General features: G+C 36.5%; 1 pseudogene across 1 annotated transcript in view; it reads right to left on the minus strand.

Moving 5' to 3' along the window:
• The window catches only part of LOC113633258 (brain acid soluble protein 1-like), a 71982-nt pseudogene that overhangs the window by 47465 nt on the left and 3494 nt on the right, over positions 1-21023 (minus strand). The window contains exon 2 of the transcript XR_003438125.1: positions 20846-20957. The product of XR_003438125.1 is annotated as a brain acid soluble protein 1-like (transcript). The remainder of the gene's footprint in view (positions 1-20845; positions 20958-21023) is intronic.

The following is a 21023-nucleotide window of genomic DNA, read 5'->3' on the forward strand; positions in this document are numbered from 1 at the left end:
TATAGAGGACTTTAAATTTTTAAAAGAATAATTTCAGAGGATTAAAATAGAGCTACTAAGTGAAATCTCTATATAAGGTAGATAGTTTTAAAAAAACAATTTTGGGGATTGAGGGAACTGTACAGCATTGGATGACTAGAAATTTAGAATTTGTAAATGGAATGGGCAGCCTTATGGCTTGTGATCTTCCTATCACTAGAGAGGTTTACACCATCTCTCAGAGTTTTTCGCTGAAGATTAAAATGTCTATTAATGAACTCAAGATATTGGAGATGTCCACCTAGTTTGTTGGGGATATTTGATGTTCTGTCAAATTGTATTGTCTTGATAAAATTCCAAAACTGGTCCCAGAAGAGATCACAATAGACCTTCCTTTCCATCATTACAACTTACTTAAACCCTTTTTTCTCCTTTAAATCTTAATATAAAACCCCTCCCCCCACACACGCAATACTATAACTTTATTAAAGAAAAACTAGTTTCTTTTAAAGGAAAGTACCATTTGCTCTATTTGTTCTTTCCCTATTTACACAACAATCTCTTGCAATCTGGGTTTCTGCCACAACTGTTCCACTCAACTGGCTCTCACAATGGTCAGTAACATCCTACTGTTTGCCTAATAGGATGGACAGATTCCCTTGCAATTATTTCTTTATCTCCCTCCAGCATTTGTCCTTGTTGACCATTTTCTTTTTAAAATTCTCTTCCACATTAACCTTCAAGATTTTCCTCATGACTGACTGGCTCTTCTTTTTAAGTTTCCTTGTCTCTCTCTAACAGCCACTTAAGAATTGATCTTTACCAAGATTTTACTCTCAGCACTTTACTTATCTCATTGCTCATGTTCTCCCTTGGGTAATCTCATCCATGCACAAACTTCAACTAATGCTTGCAGATGGTGACATCTGACCTCTAGGTTCACATCTCTGCTTGCATATGCAATAGGCTTATGACTTCAAACTGACCAGAACCAACCTCATCATTTTCCTTGCCCCAACACATCAAAAAAAAAAAAAAAAAATGAAGGGGAAAGTCCTTATATAAACCTAAATTGTCTGCCTTTCTTATTTGGCTTTACTTTTCTGCCATGACTTTGATTCTGACAATGAATGACCAAGATACAAAAAATAGAATATTAAGACATTTAGCAGATAGAGACTAGAAACTCTTTTTTCAAAAAGTATGCAAAAACCAGGTTAGTGTTTCTTCAGATTCCTACCACTATTAAAAGAAATGAAATTAGAAGAGTAGCTATAATCAGGTGCAATTGCCAGTCCATAATTGATTTTTTTCAACTTACAAAAGCTCAGACCCCAAACTGGAACAGACACACAAAACTCTGGGAATTCAGATGTTCGGTTTAGAAAGAGATTTCGTGAATAAGTCTTGCAGGTTGAAGCTCACTAAATTCCTCCTATCTTGGCAGTTTACATGACAAAACAATATAAGCTGCTATGTTTCAAGATAAAAAAATCTTTAAAATTCTCCTAATGCTTTTTTTGTAAACACAGGTGAATTTGTTGTCTGAGATACTCTTCTTCCTTTCACGAGTGAGGCTAAAATCTTCTCTGATAAGGTCAGCATCATTTTTGTGTGGTGAATCCTCAGGTGGAGGCTACCACCATGAAAATGAAGTCATAAAAAGGAAATCCCAGACCAAGACTGCATACGCCAAAGTATCATGCACCCCAGCATATGTACAGAGGGCAAACCTATTATTCCACACCTGGTGCTATGCCAGTGCAGATTCTAGAAGCAAAGAAATAAACAGTTATTTTTACAAAGCAGTATTAGTTGTTGGCATGCAGTAAATCTGCTTGAAATTCTAACAACTTCTCTGCATAGAATATCCACCCACCTAACATTCTTTCTTTAGATGAAATCTTATAATAGCAAATCTGCAATTACATTTCCTATTTTCATTTATTTCCAAGAACACTGTTGGCCTCTACTGTATAAGAACTATAGTGCACCTATCTCCATTAGTGTTGTAACATGGGTTTTATAAAATCATATTACAAAATGTGGGTCAGTGATCACTGAGTCATGTAATTTATCAAGACAATACCCAGATGCATAGTTTGACATTCGTTTTGCAGGGATGCAATCTACTGGTATAAACAACTCCGCAATGCCTACCGTTCTTCAGAAGCAAAAGTCATTTGCAACTAGGGGAAAAAAAAAATCAATATCCAGAGTTCCACTATCAAATATTTAATGTCCCAGTAAGATAATATATCAGTGAGAACTGACAGCACACCTCCATTGGATAATACATCATCTCTTCAGCTTGACCTGCTAATTATGTCTCCAGATTCAGAGTTTTAGAACCAAAAAGGACTTTGTCTCCTCACCCAATCTCCTGATTTTACCAAGGAGGACACTGAAGTACATAGCACAAGTACAATATATAAGGACAAGTAACTTGCCTAGTAGTTGGTGATAAAGTCTAGAACAAATGCATCCCTTATAAAAATTCAGTAAATACCAAGTCCAATTCTTTTCAGATTTCATATATTATACTGTTTCTCTATTTCCTTCATCACACTATTAGGATACAATTAATTTCTTAATCTCTATATTACATTTAACTAAATCAACATTTTGTTTTAGTACCTGTTTCATAGCTGGTACCAATTCTATATTAGAAATAATAGTAGTGCCTCTCCCCTATGTACCACCAAAGCAGGACTTTTAAGAGTGATTGGAGAGAAGATGCAATTGTTCCCCTCTTAGCTCTGTGACAGTTTCTTCTCAGTCTTACTTGCTGGCGTCTCTTCCCAGTTTCCCCTTAAAATTTACTTCTCTCCTTGCCCATTTTCTCTTATGACACTACCTAATCTCCTTCATGATCTCATCACTCACAAGATCTTGGCTGTAACCTCACCCCTGATTTTTCCTAAGTGTGTGTCTTCTGAGTCTTGGCTCCATATAAGCAGGTTACTGCATCTCCATTGGATGTCTTGCAGGTTCCTTAAGCTCAGAACGTCCATAAGTGAAGATATCACTACAGCCCTTCGCTGAGGTACTTATTAGAGGTAACAGTCACAGCTCCACTATGCAAGTGCTCTACTTCACCTGTCAATTGTGGTGTCTATCTCTCCTACTAAAGTTAAAGTCTCTCGAAGGCAGATCCTATGTCTTTTCATCTAGGTATCCTCAGCACTCACCACTTCTCTTGGGGCCTGATAGATATATAATGAATATTTATGGAATGAATAAATAAAACCATTGTCTGTGCATCACTCAAACCAAAATCCTGAGTATATCCAATTACTTTATAAGTCCTGTACATTTTATTCTCTTAAATATCTCCTCAAACCATATCTTCCTCTTTAAAAATATTGCCTTGGTTTAGGTTCACTTACTTTTTACTGAGGCCATTGTCACACCACCTAAATGTTCTCTCTGTTTCCAGAATAATCATTTCCCACTCAATCTCATACATAGAACATTCTAAAACTCAACTCAGATTATGTTTCTTCTTTGCTTAAAATCCTTTTGTGACTCCGCATCACCCAAGCGAAGAACTATGATATACAATACCTACTGTGATCTTTCTCCTTCCTACCTGAATAGGAAGGAAGAGCATCTCTTGCTCTTTTCCAGCCTTACAACTCACACTGCATCCACAGTAAACTTCTGCCATTTCTCTCTGCACATGGTGCTACCTTTGCCTAGAATGCCCCTGGCCCACCTACTACAATTTTTAACTAAAAGCTTGTCTCTTGAGTTCCTCCCAAGCAAACTTCAAAGCTCCTTCTTGACACTCCCCATTGTGCCTTATACACAATTATATTTCTTTTATAATACTTGTGGCATTTAAATCTCTGTGTGTATATTTTCCCCCAACTGGATGATGAGTTGCTTGAGTAAGAGGCTTAGCCTTTTCTACTGTGTAGGCTCAGAGTTTAAGAAAGCTTCTGGCACATAGAAGGCATTCATTAAATAATAATGATTATTGTATAATAATACACACAGCCTATACAGAACCTCAAAGTCTTTAAATTTTCCCACATGTGTTTTAAATCAAGACTTCGCTTAATACTGTTTTGTCTGCTTTAGTGTTACTAGAGACAATTTATCTCCCCAAGATATATAGGAGACTGGAACAAATAGTGGGCAGAGAAAATGGTCAAAAGACAGGGCCATGGTAAACAATCAGTTATAGCTTTCCATCTGGAGAAGGGTAAGAAGTAGAGAGAAGTAGAATGAAAGGAAAACAGGGAAGAAAGAGGAAGAGACAGAAAAATGAGACAGAGGGAGGTTATTTGAGTTAATGCCAACATAATCCACTACCCTTCATCTCTACCATGGTGACCCACATCATCACTTTCCTGGTCTTCTTTAATGGCTTTTATTTTTTTATCTATTAATTTATTTATAAAACAACATTGGGATCATAGAGTACATGCTATTTTTTTAGTTGAGTATAATTGATTTACAATGTTGCATCAGTTCTGCTGTACAACAAAGTGAATCAGCTATATGTATACATATATTCCCTCCTTCTTGGACCTCCCTCACACCCACCCCCATCCCACCCATCTAGGTCATCACAGAACACCGAGCTGAGCTTCCTGTGCTATACAGCAAGTTCCCACAAGCTCTCTATTTTATACATGGTAGTATATATGTGTCAGTCCTAATCTCCCAATTCATCCCACCCTCCCCTTCCCCACTGTGTCCACATGTCCATTCTCTATGTCTGTGTCTCTATTCCTTCCCTGCAAATAGGTTCATCTGTACCATTTTTCTAGATTCAACATATGTGTGTTAATAAACAATATTTGTTCTTCTCTTTCAGACTTATTTCACTCTGTATGACAGACTCTAGGTCCCTCCACATCTCTACAAATGACCCAATTTCATTCATTTTTATGGATGAGTAATATTCCATTGTATATATGCACCACATCTTCTTTATCCATTCAGCTGTCAATGGACATTTAGGTTGCTTCCATGTCCTGGCTATTGTAAATAGTGCTACAATGAACATTGGAGTACATGTGTCTCTTTGAATTATGGTTTTCTCAGGGTATATGCCTAGTAGTGGGATTGCTGAATCATATGGTCATTCTATTTTAAGATTTTTAAGGAACCTCCATACTGTTCTCCATAGTGGCTGTATCAGTTTATATTCTGACCAACAGTGCAAGAGTGTTCCCTTTTCTCCACGCCCTCTCCAGCATTTATTGTTTGTAGATGCTTTATGATGGCCATTCTACTGGTGTGAGGTGATACCTCATTGCAGTTTTGATCTGCAATTATCTAATAATTAGTGATGTTGAGCATTTTTTCATGTGCCTCTTGGTCATATGTATGTGTTCTTTGGAGAAATGTCTATTTGGGTGTTTGGCCCATTTTTTGACTGGGTTGATTTTTTTTTGATATTGAACTGCATGAGCTGTTTGTATATTTTGGAGATTAATCCTTTGTCAGTTTCCTTGTTTACAAATATTATCTCCCATTCTGAGGGTTGTCTTTTTTTCTTGTTTACGGTTTCCTTTGTTGTATAAAAGCTTTTAAGTTTCATAAGGTCCCATTTGTTTATTTTTGTTTTTATTTTCATTACTCTGAGGTGGGTCAAAAAACTCTTGCTGTGATTTATGTCAAAGAGTGTTCTTCCTATGTTTTCCTCTAAGAGTTTTATAGTGTCCGGTCTTACATTATTTATGTCTTTAACCCATTTTGAGTTTATTTTTGTGTATGGTGTTAGGGCGTGTTCTAATTTCATTCTTTTATATGTAGCTGTCCAGTTTTCCCAGCTCCACTTATTGAAGACACTGTCTTTTCTCCATTGTATATTCTTGCCTCCTTTTTCATAGATTAGGTGACCACAGGTGCATGGGTTTATCTCTGGGCTTTCTATCCTGTTCCATTGATCTATATTTCTGTTTTTGTGCCAGTACCATACTGTCTTGATTACTATAGCTTTGTAGTATAGTCTGAAGTCAGGGAGGCTGATTCTGTCAGCTCCAATTTTCTTTCACAAGATTGTGTTGGCTTTTCGGGGTCTTTTGTGTTTCCATACAAATTGTAAAATTTTTGTTCTAATTCTGTGAAAAATGTCATTGGTAATTTGATACGGATTGCATCAAATCTATAGATTGCTTTAGGTAGTATAGTCATTTTCACAATATTTATACTGTCAATCCAAGAACATGGTATTTCTCCATCTGTTTTTGTCATCTTTGATTTCCTTCATCAGTGTCTTACAGTTTTCTGAATACAGTCTTTTGCCTCCTTAGGTAGGTTTTATTCCTAGGTATTTTATTCTTTTTGTTGTGATGGTAAATGGGATTGTTTCTTTAATTTCTCTTTCTGATCTTTCGTTGTTGGTGTATAGGAATGCAAGAGATTTCTGTGCATTAATTTTGTATCCTGCAACTTTACCAAATTCATTTATCAGCTCTTGTAGTTTTCTGTTGGCATCTTTAGGATTTTCTATGTATAGTATCATGTCATCTGCAAACAGTGACAGTTTTATTTCTTCTTTTCCGATTTGGATTCCTTTTATTTCTTTTTCTTCTTGGATTGCCATGGCTAGGACTTCCAAAACTGTGTTGAATAATAGTGTTGAAAGTGGACATCCTTGTCTTTTTCCTAATCTTAGAGGAAATGATTTCAGTTTTTCATCATTGAGAATGATGTGGGTTTGTCGTATATGGTTTTATTATGTTGAGGTACATTCCCTCGATGCCCACTTTCTGGAGAGGATTTAGCATAATGGGTATTGAATTTTGTCAAAATATTTTTCTGCATCTATTGATATGATCATATGGTTTTTATTTCTCAATTTGTTAATATGGTGTATCACATTGATTAATTTGCATATATTGAAGAATCCTTACATCCCTGGGATAAATTCCACTACATCATGGTGTATGATCCTTTTACTGTGCTGTTGGATTCTGTTTGCTAGTATTATGTTGAGGATTTTGTGTCTCTGTTCATCAGTGATATTGGCCAATAATTTTCTTTTTTGTGTGATATCTTTGTCTGCTTTTTTTATCAGAGTGATGGTGGCCTTGTAGAACAAGATTAGGAGTGTTCCTCCCTCTGCAATTTTTGGAAGTGTTTGAGACGGTTAGGTGTTAGCTCTTCTCTAAATGTTTGATAGAATTTGCTGCAAAGCTATGTGGTCCTGGGCTTTTGTTTGTTGGAAGATTTTTATTTACAGTTTCAATTTTATTACTTGTAATTGGTTTGTTTATATTTTCTATTTCTTCCTGGTTCGGTCTTGGAAGTTTGTACCTTGCTAAGAATTTGTCTGTTTCTTCCAGGTTGTCCATTTTATTGGCCTAGCATTGCTTGTAGTAGTCTCTTATGATCCTTTGTATTTCTGCAGTGTCAGTTGTAATTTCTCCTTTTTCATTTCTTGTTTTATTGATTTGAATGCTCTCCCTTTTTTTCTTGATGACTCTGGCTAATGGTTTCTCAATTTTGTTTATCTTCTCAAAGAACCAGCTTTTAGTTTTATTGATCTTTGCTATTGTTTTCTTTGTTTCTATTTCATTAATTTCTGCTCTGATTTTTATGATTTCTTTCCTTCTACTAACTTTGTTTTTTTGGGGTTTTTTTCGGTTTTTTTTTTTTTTTTTTTTTTTGGTTCTTCTTTCTCTAGTTGCTTTAGGTGTTAGGATAGATCATTTATTTGAGATTTTTCTTGTTTCTTAAGTTGAGATTTAATTGCTATAAACTTCCCCCTTAGAATTGCTTTTGCTACCTCCCATAGGTTTTGGGTCATCATGTTTTTGTCGTCACTTGTGTCTATGTATTTTTTTATTTTTTCCCTGATTTCTTCAGTGATCTCTTGGTTATTTAGTAGAGAATTGTTTAGCCTCCATGTGTTTGTGTTTTTTACAGTTTTTTCCTGTAATTGATTTCTAATCTGATAGTGTTGTGATCAGAAAAGCTGCTTGATATGATTTCAATTTTCTTAAATTTACCAAGGCTTGATTTGTGACCCAAGATGTGATCTATCCTGGAGAATGTTCCATGTGCACTTGAGAAGACAGTGTATTCTGTTGCTTTCAGGTGAAATGTCCTATAAATATCAATTAAGGCTATCTGGTCTATTGTGTCATTTAAAGCTTGTGTTTCCTTATTTATTTTCTCTCTGGGTGATCTGTCCATGGTGTAAGTGAGGTGTTAAAGTCCCCCACTATTATTGTGTTACTGTCGATTTCCCCTTTAATGGCTCTTAGTATTGAGGTGCTCCTATGTTGGGTGCATAAATATTTATAATTGTTATATCTTCTTCTTGGATTCATCCCTTAATCATTATGAAATGTCCTTCCTTGCCTCTTGTAACAGTCTGTATTTTAAAGTCTGCTTTATCTGATATGAGTATTGCGACTCCAGCTTTCTTTTGATTTCCATTTGCATGGATTATCTTTTTCCATCCCCTCACTTTCAGTCTGTATGCGTCCCTGGTTCTGAAGTGGGTCTCTTGTAGACAGCATATATAAGGTTGTAGTTTTGTATCCATTCTGTCAGTCTGTGCCTTTTGGTTGGAGTATTTAATCCATTTACATTCAATGTAATTATCAATATGTATGTTCCTGTTAGCATTTTCTTAATTGTTTTGGGTTAGTTTTTGTGGGTCTTTTACTCCTCTTGTGTTTCCCACCTAGAGAAATTCCTTTAGGATTTGTTGTAAAGTTTGGTGTTGTCAAATTCTCTTAGCTTTTGCTTGTCTATAAAGCTTTTGATTTCTCCATGAAATCTGAATAAGATCCTTGCTGGGTAGAGTAATCTTAGTTGTAGGTTTTTCCCTTTCATCACTTTAAATATGTCCTGCCACTCCCTTCTGGCTGACAGAGTTTCTGCTGAAAAATCAGCTGATAACCTTATGGAGATTCCCTTGTATGTTATTTGTTGCTTTTCCCTTGCTGCTTTTAATATTTTTTATTTAATTTTTTTAGTTTGATTAATATGTGTCTTTCCATGTTTCTCCTTGGGTTTATCCTGTATGGGACTTTCTGCACTTGGGTGACTATTTCCTTTCCCACATTAGGGAAGTTTTTGACTATAATCTCTTCAAATATTTTCTCAGACTCTTTCTCTGTCTCTTCTTCTTGGACCCCTGTAATTTGAATGTTGGTGCATTTAATGTTGTCCCAGAGGTCTCTGAGATTGTTCTCATTTCTTTTCATTCTTTTTCTTTATTCTACTCCTCGGCAGTTATTTCCACCATTCTATATCTCCAACTCACTTATTAGTTCTTCTCTCTCAGTTATTCTGCTATTGATTCCTTCTAGGGTATTTTTCATTTAAGTTATTGCATTGTTCATCACCGTTTGTTTGTTCTTTAGATCTTCTAGGTCCTTGTTAAACATTTCTTGTATTTTCTTGATCTGTGCCTCCATTCTATTTCTGAGATTTTGGATCATCTTGACTATCATTACTCTGAATTCTTTTTCAGGTAGGTTGCCTATTTCCTCTTCATTTATTTGGTCTTGTAGGTTTTTACCTTGCTCCTTTTTAACATAACTTTTTGTCATCTCATTTATTTTTGATGGGTGGGGCTGTGTTCCTGTCTTCCTTGTTGTTTGGCCTGAGAAATCCAGCACTGGCGTTTACAGGCAGTTGGATGGAGCCAGGTGTTTGTGCCAAGATGAGGCCTTCCAGGAGAGCTCACACTGATTAATATTCCCTGGGATCTGAGTTTCTGTTAACCCAGTGGTTTGGACACAGTGTTCCCACCACAGGAGCTCAGGCCCAACCCCCAGCCTGGGAACCAAGACCCCACAAGCCATACACCATGACAAAAACCAAAAAAAAGCAACAAAGGAAAAGGAGCCGAACAATAATAAAGAATAAAAAATAAAATAAAATTATAAAAATAAAAAACACATTAGAAAAAGTAAAAATGAAAAAAGAAAAAACGGCAAAGCAAAACAGAACCACAACAGAAATAAATAAAGTTTTCAACAAAGGTAATACATGGGCAATTATAAAAGCTAATACTATTGCAACACGGTTTGTAACTTCAGTTTTAGTTTCCTACATGATTCAAGAGACTTATTTTTTAATTATTAGTCAAAATACTAGTATTATTGGAACTTTTCATTTGTAACTCCACATTTTGTTTTCTGTATAATTTAAGAGACTAATGTATTTAAAAGAGTTTTTAGTTTATGTTTTGGGGCACATGATACATAAAGATGTAATTTTGTGACATCAACAGCTAAAAGGGTGGGGATGATGCTATAAAGAATCAGAGTTTTTGTATGCTGTTGAAGTTAAAAACTCAGATTACAGTGTTATAACTTTAGGATATTATATATAATTTCCATGATAATCACAAAGAAAATAGTTAGAGAATATACACAAAATGAAATGAGAAAGGAACACAAACATTTCACTACAAAAAATCAACAAAACACATAAGAGAATAATTAGGAAATGGGGGTGGGGAAGGGGGTAGTTCTAAGACATTTAGAAAAGAAATGACAAAATGAAGGAAGTAAGTCTTCCTTATCATTACTTACTTTAAATGTAAATGGATTAACTTTTTCAACTAAAAGACAGAGATTGGCAGAATGGATAACACACATGATCCAACTATATGATTTCTACAAGAGACTTGCTTTAGATCCAAAGACATAAATAAATTGAAAGTAAAAGAACTGAAAAAGATATTCCATGCAAATAATAACCAAAAGAGAGCAGGGTTATCTATAGTAATAGCAAAAAAATAGACCTTAAGTCAAAAAATTACAAGAGGCAAAGAAGGTTGTTATATGTTAATAAAAGGTTTAGTACAATAAGAAAATATAACAATTATAAACATTTATATACCTAACAACAGACCAGCAAAATGTATGAAGCAAAAACTGACAGAATTAAAGGGAGAAATAGACAGTTCTACAATAATGGTTGAAGACTTCACCACCCCACTCTCAATAATGAATAAAACAACCAGACAGAAGGTAAGTAAGGAAATAGAGGACTTTTAACAACATAATAAGCCAACAAGATATAAGGGGCAAATATAGAACAATTTACCCAACAACAACAGCAGACATATTTTTCTCAAGTGACAATGGGTCAGTTTTCAAGATAGAACATATGTTAGGCCACAAATTAAGTCTCAATACAAAGAAAACTACAGACCAATATCTTCTATGGACATTGATACAAAAATTCTCAACAAAATACTAGAAAACCAATTCAGCAGCATATTAAAAGGATTACACATTACAACCAAGTAGAACTGACTTATTCCTAGAATTCAAGGATGGTTCAACATCCCAAAATCAAGAAATATAATACACCATATTAACATAATGAAGGTGGGGAGTGGGAGAGAACTACATGATCACCTCAACTGATGCAGAAAACTCATTTGCCAAAGTTCAACACACTTTCATGATCAAAAATACTCACCAAACTAGGAACAGAAGGAAACTACTTCAACATAATAAAAGCCATATATGAAAAGCCCACAACAAACATCATAATCAATGATAAATGACTGAAAGCTTTTCCTCTAAGATCATAAACAAGGCAAGAATATCTACTTTTGCCACTTCTATTCAAAATTGTACTGGAAATTCTAGCCAGAGCAATTAGGCAAGAAAAATGAAATGAAAGGTATCCAAATTGGAAAGGAAGAGGTAAAATTATTTCTGTACACAGATGATATAACCGTACATGTAGAAAACTCTGAAGTTTCAAATAAATAAATAAAACTGCTGGGGGCTTCCCTGGAGGCGCAGTGGTTGAGAGTTCGCCTGCCGATGCAGGGGACACGGGTTCGTGCCCCGGTCCGGGAGGATCCCACATGCCGCAGAGCGGCTGGGCCTGTGAGCCATGGCTGCTGGGCCTGCAAGTCCGGAGCCTGTGCTCCACAGCGGGAGAGGCCACAACAATGAGAGGCCCGTGAACAGCAAAAACAAAACAAACAAACAAAAAAAACTGCTGGAACTAATAAATGAATTCAGCAAAGTAGCAGTATAGAAAGTCAAAACACAAAAATCAGTTGTCTTTCTTTACATTAACAATCATTAATCTTCAAAGGAAATTACAAAACAATTCTATTTACAATAGCATCAAAAAGAATAAAATACTTAGGAATTAACTTAACCAAGGAGGCAAAAGATTTGTATAATGAAAACAAAACATGCTGAAAGAAGTTAAAGAAGACATAAATGGAAACACATCCCATGTTCATGGATTGGAAGACTTAATATTGTGAAGATGTCAATACTACCTAAAGCAATCTACAAATTCAGTACAATCACTATTGAAATCCCAATGACTTTTTTTGCATAAATAGAAAAACACATCCCAAAATTCATATGGAATCTCAAGGTACCCTGAATATCCAAAAACAAAAAAAAAAAAATCATGAAAAAGAACAAAGCCTAAGCACTCACACTTCCTGATTTCAAAGCTTACTGCAAAGCTATAATAATCAAAATAGTGTGGTTTTGGCATAAAAAGACAATGTAATAGGTGAGCCCAGAAATAAATCCTTCCATGTATTTCCAAATTGTTTTTGAAAAGGATGCCAACATTCACTGGGGAATGGAGAGTCTTTTCAACAAATGGTGCTGGAAAAACTGAATATTTACATGCAAAAAGTGAAGTTGGACTCTTATCTGACATCACATACAAAAATTTAATTCAAAATAGATCAAAGACTTAAGTGTATAAACTAAAATTATAAAACTCTCAGAAGAAAACAGCAAAAGCACTATGACACACTGGATGTGTCAATGATTTCATGGGTATGACACCAAAGACACAAACAACAAAAGAAAAAATAGACAAATTGGACTTCCTGAAAATTAGAAAATTTTGTGCATCAACAGACAATATCAACAAAGTAAAAATGCAACCTACATAATGGGAAAAAATACTTGCAAGCCATATGTTTGATATGGGATTAACATCCAGAATATATAAGGAACTCCTAAATACAAACAACAAAAACCTAATTTTAAAATGGGCAAAGAACTTGAATAGATATTTTTTTCAAATAAAATATACAAATGACCAATAAGCACATGAAAAGATGCTCAACATCCCTAATCATTAGGAAAACGCAAATCAAAGCTATAACAAGATACTACCTCCTACCCATTAGGATGGCAACTATGAAGAAAGAAAAGAACAAATGTTGGTGAGAATGTAGAGAAATCTTTGTACTGTGTTAGTGAGAATGTAAAATGGTACAGCTGCTATGGAAATTAGTATGGCAGTTCCTCAAAAAATTAAAAATAGAATTACCATATGATCCAGCAATTCCACATCTGGATACATACCCAAAAGAATTGAAAGCAGAGCCTCAAAGAGATATTTAAACATGCTTGTTCATAGCAGCATTATTCACAATAACTAAAAGGTTAAAGCACAAATGGGACCTAATTAAACTTAAAAGCTTTTGCACAGCAAAAGAAACCATAAACAAAATGAAAAGACAACCCTCAGAATGGGAGAAAATATGTGCAGAGACTGACAAGGGATTAATCTCCAAAATATACAAACAGCTCATGCAGCTCAATATCAAGAAAACAAAAAACCCAATCAAAAAATGGGCAGAAGATCTAAATAGACATTTCTCCAAAGAAGACATACAGATGGCCATGAGGCATATGAAAAGATGCTCAACATCACTAATTATCAGAGAACTGCAGATCAAAACTACAATAAAGTACCACCTCATACCAGTCAGAATGGCCATCACCAAAAAATCTAGAAACAATAAATGCTAGAGAGGGTGCGGAGAAAAGCGAACCCTCCTACACTGTTAGTGAGAATGTAAATTGGTACAGCCACTATGGAGAACAGCATGGAGGTTCCTTAAAAAACTAAAAATAGAGCTACCATATGATCCAACAATCCCACTCCTGGGCATATACCTGGACAAAACTATAATTCAAAAAGATACATGCACCCTTATGTTCATGGCAACACTATTCACAATAGCCAAAACATGGAAACAACCTAAATGTCCATCAACAGATAAATGGATAAAGAAGATGTGGTACTTATACACAACGGAATATTACTCAGCCATAAAAAAGAATGAAATAATGCCATTTGAAGCAACATGGCTAGACTTAGAGATCGTCATACTAAATGAAATAATTCAGATAGAGAAAGACAAATATATGATATTACTTATATGTGGAATCTAAAAAAAATAGTACAAATGAATCTATTTACAAAACAGAAATAGAGATGTAGAAAACAAACTTATGGTTACCAAGGGAGAAAGCAGGTAAGGGAGAAATCTCCCAATGAAATGGGAGATTGGGATTGACATATACACACTAGTATATATAAAATAGATAACTAATAAGAACCTACTGTAAAGCACAGGGAACTCTACTCAGTACTCTGTAATGATCTATATGGGAATAGAATCTAAAAAAGAGTGGATATATGTATATGTATAACTAATTCACTTTGCTGTACAGCAGAAATGAACACAACATTGTAAATCAACTAACCTCCAATAAAAATTAATTTTAAAAAAGTGAAAGCAACCCGTGTCCATCACTGAAAAAAGTCAATAAGCAAAATGTAAGGTATACAATGGAATATTATTCAGCCTTAAAAAGAAATTCTGATATGTGCTACAACATGGATAAACCTTGAGGACATTGTGTTAAGTGAAATAAGCCAGTCACAAAAAGACAAATACTGTATGATTCCACTTATATGAGGTACTTAGAGTAATCAAAGTCATAGAGACAGAAAGTAGAATGGTGGTTGCCAGGGGCTAGGGAGAGAGGAGAATGGGGAGTTATTGTTTAAGTATAGAGTTTTAATTACAAGATGAAAAGAGTAATGGAGATAGAGGGTGGTGACGGTTGCACTATGCTAATGTGTTTAATACCACTGAACTGTACACTTAAAAACGATTGAGGCCCTTTTTTTTTATCTTTCCAAATAGCTTTTAAAAATTTATTGGGGTATAGTTGCTTCACAATGTTGTGCTAGTTTCTGCAGTACAGCGAAGTGAATCAGCCATATGTATACACATATCCCCTCCCTTCTGGACTTCCCTGCCATCTAGGTCACCACAGAGCACTGAGTAGAGTTCCCCACGCTATACAGCAGGCTCTCACTAGTTATCTATTCCACACATAGCAGGGTATACATGTCAGTCCCAATCTCCCAATTCATCCCACCCCCCCTTACCCCCTTGGTGTCCATATATTTGTCCATCGACATGAACAGATAAAGAAGATGTGATATATATATACAATGGAATACTACTCAGCCATTAAAAGGAACAAAATTGGGTTATTTGTAGAGAGGTGGACGGACCCAGAGACTGTCATACAGAGTGAAGTCAGAAAGAGAAAAACAAATATAGTATATTAACACATACATGTAGAATCTAGAAAAATGGTACAGATGAACCTATTTGCAAAGTAGAAATAGAGACACAGACGTAGAGAGCAAATTTTAGGTTATGTGTATTTTACCACAATAAAAAAAAATTTAAGAATGAAAGAGGAGAAAAAAACATGTTATATTAGATTGTAGTCCAATTTCAAGCTGAAGAATGTAAATCATTTTCCAAGATACTTTTTGTGCCCTGCATGGAGACTTAAGTTTAGAGGATTTGTGGACACAAATTGGAGGCTCAAAGCAGTAGTCCGAGCAGGATGTGTGTGTTCTGCATCCATCATTGCTAAGATGAGTTTCCCAGGCTGATTTCCCTGCTCTGATTCTCTTAAAATATTGGCATTTAAATTGTCTAAGGTGGACCTCCAACCAAGACTGCAGGCAGCCACAATACTGAATGTTTAAGCAAGGTCTAAAGTAGCTCATTCACTTGCCTATTTCCTAGGGGGACTTTAATAAAGAAGCTTTCCCTCTGAGTTTAAAATCATGCCATTTTGGGGCTTCCCTAGTGGCGCAGTGGTTGAGAGTCCACCTGCCAATGCAGGGGACACGGGTTCGTGCCCCGGTCCGGGAAGATCCCACATGCCACGGAGCGGCTAGGCCCGTGAGCCTGCGCGTCCGGAGCCTGTGCTCCGCAACGGGAGAGGCCACGACAGTGAGAGGCCCGCGTACTGCAAAAAATAAAAAATAATAATAATAATAAAAATAAATAAAATCATGCCATTTTGAAAGCTGGGTAAACTTTCTAGCTCTAACCTCTAGATGGCATCAAATATGACCCCAGCCACTAAACGAGTGGTTTCCTTAATGCCTGATTGGTTATATTTGTCAGATTGTTCTTCTACTACACAGAAATTAAGACCAAAGGGGAAAGGGTAGTTTTATTTCCTGTGGCCTTCTCTTCACCAGATGGAGGAAAAGGGAACTAGTTAATAAAGAGGGAAAATGAAGAAAAGAGGAAGCAATTACATCTTGTAATCCTCCAGTGCATGTGTAGCCAAATGTAGCTCCTCAGAGAAATTCACTCAGTGGCTTCCACATCAGGCCAAACAACTGGCTCCATGCCAGAAAAGAGAAAGCAAGTGCTCAAATGCTGTGGAACATTCAGGAAGATTACTCACTGGAGTATACCCTGTCCATTCCCACAGACATAGGCAAACATGGCTCTCAACCTTGAACCTTTTCTTTGGCTCTTACTAAGTTATGGGTTTCTCAAGGGAGAAGCTGCTAGTCATGTGTGAAGTTTGTTTTCCTTCATCAAAAGTGTCACTGCTCCGCACCTGAGAGTGTATTACTTCTGCTGCATCTGCCTTAGAGCTCTGCTCAGCCCTCTTTGTTACTGAGGCATCAGCTTGGAGCATGACTCCGACACACAAACTCCCCACACCCAAACATACTCTCGGTGCATAGAATGCTTCTTGGAAAAAGCACCTCAGCCTGGCAGATGGACACATGTGTCCTGAGATGAATGAACTACGTAGACCAAAGCTGTCATCAAAATTCCCCAAACTATAATACCAGTCGTTAATGTCTAAAACTACACGGAAATATGTGTGGCTGAAGCCCAGAAGAAATAAAAATCAATACACCTTCTTGTTATGTTTCTTGGAACAGCAATCCAGGAAGTAAAGAATTACAGTGTGGACCTAGATATATTTTTGCACATTCTTACAGATGCATGATATTAAAGACAGTTATTAAACAAAAGAAATATGCTTGAGGGCATTTTTTGAGGAATAAGGCTAAAGAACTTCCTGAACATTCAACAGATGCATGAAAGTACTGTTTACATACAGCCAGATCGCTGTATCCATACTGCAGTGCAGTGCAGTGCCGGCCTTGGTGACATACAGCTGAAGAGGAATTTACAGGCTGGTAGCAAAAGCATGTAATAAAACATGCAAATAAAGAGTGACAAAAGTTATAATAGAAAAAATAGAGGGCTGTGGCATTAGGGGGCCTACACTAACATAAAGGGTCTTTCTGAAAATAAGTGATGAGCTCCAAATAATTTTAACTTAAGCTTCCTGTGAGAGCTGCTTTTTGAAGTTTTGGTATGAATGGAAGGGTGTTAAAGTATCATCTCTCCATCTTTCTGTATCAGATAAAAGTCAGAGCCAAATGAGGCAAGCAGACAGAAAGGTGGAGATGCTGCCATTGCTTTGAGAGCTGCTACTGCCTGGAGGGAGCTGACAATAGAGAAATTATTAGTCCCAACCCTTAACCAGGGGACACTCAACGGTATCTTCTTTGCTCACATTTTCATGCAAACCCCACTCTACAGTATTAGCTTGCTCATCTGCCCAAAGGACTGGGATTTCAAGCCATTTTGGATAAGTACGTATGGAACTAGAAAGCGTTAACTCGTATATATTTCAATATCACTTTATCTTATATTAGTGGAATCAACATATTAAATTGTGCTATACTACATACAACAATTATAATAGGGAAGTTCTCCATTCCTTCTGGAAATTATTGCTGTTGCATGGACCCTATCAATTAAAAAGGAAAGCCAGGGGTTAAATTCATTGGCTATGAGAGGGTAAAGTTAACTCTGATTAGTAGAAATAAAATGACTTAATTTGAAAGTACACAGGTCAGTGAGACCTTATCAAAGAGACACAAACTAGGGAGAAACCACAGACGGAACTGTAGAAAATGCCTCATTCTTGTGACCATGAAATTAAGGGAAGTCAATGTCAGTTCAAGTGGAGGAGAAGCTCCAAAGAGCTCCAAAGAGGTGAACCCCTGCTCCGTTAAAGGTAGCCTCAGAAAGCAGCATGCTTCCTTCACCATACTGGTGAAATTATTATAATGAAAAAATTATAAACATCTAAAACAAATAGTAATTACAACCAGAGTAACATAATTTCTGGTTTTCTGCATCTTGAGGGAAGATCCAAGAAGGAACTTGAGAAGGAATTCTGTGATAAAAAAAATGAGATCAGCAAGGAAAAGAATTTGAGTTCCATATTCCAGAGCTCCTGGGCTAAGTCAGTATGGATAATAAATCATGTAGTTTCATGAGGTCTGGCCCACTCCCCTCCCGAACAGTATAGCTGCTAGGAAGGAACCTTGGAAGAATAGGAGGTGACAGAAAACTCATTTCCTGGTAACTTGTAAACTTTGCTTTAGGACGGGAGCAATCCTAGCACGGACTGCTGCTCAGCTGGTTCTCCCTCCCCCTGTTACTGTCAGCTGCTACTCCTACAAGGGCAGCTTGCTCTCACCAAGCACTTGCTATGCGTCAGACAGACATAGGTTTTATCATTTCCATTTTCAGATGAGGAAAGTGAGATTAAGTAACTCAACCAAAGCTACGAAAAGCACTAGGTGGAAGGGCAGTATTGAGACCCAAGCCTGCTGGCCATGAAGCCCATGTTCTCAAACTCTGGACTACAAACTATGAGACCTTCATGTCTTAAAAGACCTATACTGCTGACCTCCAAAGTATGGGGCAAGGCGATCCACTATTTTGAGAAAATGAAATATTAGAACTTCTTTAGAAAATATCAGAACATCTTTTTCTATTCATTTTCAGTCAAAAAATAAGAAATTGTTATGCCAATATTTAGTATACTGGTTGAGCCCAGTGCATGAGTCAGCTTGTTTGCTGGGCACTCAAATACAGCATGGAGTATTCTGGAGGAAGAAAGGGGTTCACCCACTTAGCGGTTCACAATGGAACCTTCCCTTGTTCTTTTATATCAATATATTGCAGCACATTGCAGTTTACTGTACCTAGGTAGATACAGGTGATGTTTTAACAATGAATAAAAAGTAAATGCTTTTTAAAAAATTTGCTTGGGAGAGCATTTGGAAACTAGTTATTTGCAAATGTGTGTGTAGTTATATGTTTCTGTTGCAAAAGACATAATTTGTGTGTCTATCAATCACCTTTCTGATCACTTCAACACTCTCTGCCCCACCTCTCTCCTGTCCAGTCCCTGTGTGGTGCATAGACTCTGGCGTCCTTCAAGCAGTTGACAGCACCCAACTGTTTGGGATGCTTCTTTCTTGCCTCCCACCTCAGGTTTTTTCCTGTTGACTTGGAGGGGTGAAAGGCCACAGGACCCGGCTGAGCACCCACACAAGCACAATCCAAAGTGAATTTTTGAACCCACACAAGCGCAATCCAAAGTGAATTTATGGAGGATGGGAGCGAGACAATACATTTTCGTCATTCCTTCCCCTGGAGGGACTGTCCTGAGAAGCAGTCATTTATATAGCCTTTGTGAAGACCATCTCTCAAAATCGAAAATCAGTCATGCTCTGTGGACAACTCAATAATATGTCCTTGACAGGCTCTCCCTTTCCATGTCCCTCCCTCCTGCTCCCTAGGATTGTACAGTTCTAAATAAAACTCAAGTTCTGCTTTCTGGAAAACCCAGGCTAAGGCAGGATGTCCCCTCTAAAATCTCCCTTATCTGTACCAAGAAAAAAATGGAAACAAAATATTGTAACCAGTTTCAACACCCGCAAAGTAATATATTAGTTGGCTTTAATCTCATTTGTTAAAATACAAAAATGCAACACCTTCCAAGGAGTATGCAAGAGCAGCTGATTAAATCAGGAATGATAGGAATTATTTGCAGAATTTAAACAATAACAATAAAAAAGCTTTTGTATAAAGGGTGGATGATTGACAAATGCATATCATAATTAAGGGCAGCTAATGATGTACCTCTTCCATTAAGGACCCAAGTATATTTGTGGGGCATCTTTTTCAGCTAAGAACTTAGAAACAGATCTTTGTATAGCTGAATCACAAAGTGTAGGCCATGATTCAAACCAAAAATAATGAAGTATATTCAACCACATTTATGAAAACAAAAAAATTTTGTATTGTTAATAAAACTTTAAAATTAATTTTTAAATATTTTAGCTTTTTATTTTCTATTTTATGGACATTTTATGATTCCTACACATACAATTTTAAATCAGTAAATAAACATATATTGGGATGAATCCTCAAAATTATTCTATTAATGGGATGTGTGTTCAGAAAATGTTTGCAGACCACTGACACAGATTGCCTGAACTTGATTCCTAATTCAGCCTCTTACAACTTGTGTGACCTGGGACAAATTACTTAATCTTTCTGAATTTGCCATTTGTAAACTGAGAACGATAATAATATTCACCTTGTAAAATTGCCGTGAGGATTGTAGGTAAAAGGCTAAGAAATGCACCTGACACATAGCTAGGAACGCACAAAAGTTTATTATTATTATTAACACGATGCTAATGCAAGCGCAATATCTTCTTTACTTGCCCGACAGAAAGACCACTAGCCAACACAGGCAAAGTATTGTATAACCAGGTGCTTTCAAAGGCTGGGGTAGGCGTTCCTCAAAGTAAAAATCCCCCTAGAAAAGGTAAAGAGCCTTTCAGAGAAGAAAGTCTTCAGGTTTAAAAGAGTTTTGAGATCTGGTCCAAGCCATTTACAGTCTGCCCTCCGTACCCACAGGTTCAGCATCTGAGGATTCAACCAAAGAAGGATCAAAAATTCTGGGAACACTTAAGAAAATCTGAGAAAATCGGACCGCGGTTGGGTGAATCCGCAGATGCTGAACCTGCGGATAGGGAGGATGGACTTACTACACTGTTTTACATAAGAGACTTGAGCATCTGCGGATGTG

Source organism: Aethalodelphis obliquidens, unplaced genomic scaffold, assembly GCF_003676395.1.
Source record: "Aethalodelphis obliquidens isolate GAN/ISIS:26980383/991018 unplaced genomic scaffold, ASM367639v1 scaffold39, whole genome shotgun sequence".
Taxonomy (NCBI): domain Eukaryota; kingdom Metazoa; phylum Chordata; class Mammalia; order Artiodactyla; family Delphinidae; genus Aethalodelphis; species Aethalodelphis obliquidens.